Here is a 2500-nt window from a genome sequence, read left to right on the forward strand (position 1 = left end):
CTGTAATTTAGCTTTTGAGAAATAAAGAGATTTTGAATTTAGACTGTTATACTGTTCAAAAGTGTTCGCTAAAGCTCGAAACATTTCCGTTTTTCTTCGAATGATCGGTTAAAATGTCAAAATAAAATTCAAAGCATAATTCGCACAGTGGGAGGCAATTAAGGTACATTCGTTTATAAACACTGTGGGTTTTTTATAATGTTCAAAGCGTTTATAATGTTTTATAAAGTTTTTATAATGTTCAAAGCGTTTATAATGTTTTATAAAGTTCTTATAATGTTCAAAGCGTTTATAATGTTTTATAAAGTTTTTATAATGTTCAAAGCGTTTATAATGTTTTATAAAGTTCTTATAATGTTCAAAGCGTTTATAATGTTTTATAAAGTTTTTATAATGTTCAAAGCGTTTATAATGTTTTATAAAGTTTTTATAATGTTCAAAGCGTTTATAATGTTTTATAAAGTTTTTATAATGTTCAAAGCGTTTATAATGTTTTATATTTTATAATGTTCAAAGCGTTTATAATGTTTTATAAAGTTTTTATAATGTTCAAAGCGTTTATAATGTTTTATAACGTTTTTATAATGTTCAAAGCGTTTATAATGTTTTATAAAGTTTTTATAATGTTCAAAGCGTTTATAATGTTTTATAACGTTTTTATAATGTTCATTGAGCGAAACAGTGGCGTGTCTGCAATGACCTTTAGTGAAAGGAAGGTCAACAAAGCCGCAGTCCTTGAGGGGAGGAGGGAGAGGGGGGAGAAAGGAGGGGAAAGGAAAAGAAGGGAGAAAGGAAGAGACGGGAGAGGAGGAGGTGGGCGTGATTGTTGGTGGGGAGAGGGGAGGAGGGGGAGAGGGGAGGTTGGTGGGGAGGGGAGGAGGGGGAGAGGGGAGGTTTGGTGGGGAGGGGAGGAGGGGGTGAGGGGAGGGTGGTGGCGAGGGGAGGAGGGGGAGGGGGGAGGTTGGTGGGGAGGGGAGGAGGGGGAGAGGGGAGGTTTGGTGGGGAGGGGAGGAGGGGGAGAGGGGAGGAGGGGGAGAGGGGAGGTTGGTGGGGAGGGGAGGAGGGGAGAGGGGAGTTTGGTGGGGAGGAGAGAGGGGGGGAGGAGGGGGAGAGGGGAGGTTGGTGGGGAGGTGAGAAAGAGGGGAGGAGGGGGAGAGGGGAGGTTGGTGGGGAGGGGAGGAGGGGGAGAGGGGAGGTTGGTGGGGAGGGGAGAAGGAGGGGAGGAGGGGGAGAGGGGAGGTTGGCGGGGAGGGGAGGAAGGGGAGAAGGAGGGGAGGGGAGGAGGGGGAGAGGGGAGGTTGGTGGGGAGGGGAGAAGGAGGGGAGGAGGGGGAGAGGGGAGGTTGGTGGGGAGGGGAGAAGGAGGGGAGGAGGAGGAGAGGGGAGATGGTTGGCAATCCTTACACAACAAACTAGATGAAACTTGCAGGATTAAGAAAAATTGAAGAATCCTGGTCAGGAACGGGTGAGGCCGGAACGTGACCTAACCTAACCTGGACCAAAACGCCTTTCATAGCGAAATGAAACAGGAGAAACACGAGATGAAATGTCCATTATCCCGTGACATTTCATAGTGAAAGTGAAAGTGAAACAGGAGAAACACGAGATGAAATGTCCATTATCCCGTGACATTTCATAGTGAAAGTGAAAGTGAAACAGGAGAAACACGAGAGGAAATGTCCATTATCCCGTGACATTTCATAGTGAAAGTGAAAGTGAAACAGGAGAAACACGAGAGGAAATGTCCATTATCCCGTGACATTTCATAGTGAAAGTGAAAGTGAAACAGGAGAAACACGAGAGGAAATGTCCATTATCCCGTGACATTTCATAGTGAAAGTGAAAGTGAAACAGGAGAAACACGAGAGGAAATGTCCATTATCCCGTGACATTTCATAGTGAAAGTGAAAGTGAAACAGGAGAAACACGAGAGGAAATGTCCATTAACCCGTGACATTTCAAGTCGATCTCTGGAGGAATGCATGAAGAGGAATAATCTATTAAAACTGAAACGTGGTGATTCCCCCTTTTCGTCTTTGATTATCGAGTAATTAATCAATAACCCATTTCACAATTATCATGAGAGATTATAATGTTAAGAGGAGGGGGATCGGTCCCTCAGTATCATAAATACATTTGTCGAAAAAGGCTTAAGAATATGTATCACCTCGCTGTCTTTTTCAGGGGAAGTGGATGAACTGTGACACACTAGACAAAAAAGAGATTCAAGGGGATGTTGGAAGAGATATCAGATAGGGCCAGTTTTTATTAATTATCATTATTATATAGGCTGTATTTCCCTAGATTGCGCCGTTTTTTCGACTTTTGAGATTTTTTAACTTTTAGCCTTTTTTCATTATAGATGGGCTCTATGATTATAATTATCATCATTATTGTCATTATTATCATCATTATTATCATTATTGTCATTATCGCCATAATTACCCTCATGATAAAAATAATAACAAAAAATATGATACTGATAATGAAATGATAACGAT

The sequence above is a fragment of the Penaeus vannamei genome, chromosome 43 (assembly GCF_042767895.1).
Source record: "Penaeus vannamei isolate JL-2024 chromosome 43, ASM4276789v1, whole genome shotgun sequence".
Taxonomy (NCBI): Eukaryota; Metazoa; Arthropoda; class Malacostraca; order Decapoda; family Penaeidae; genus Penaeus; species Penaeus vannamei.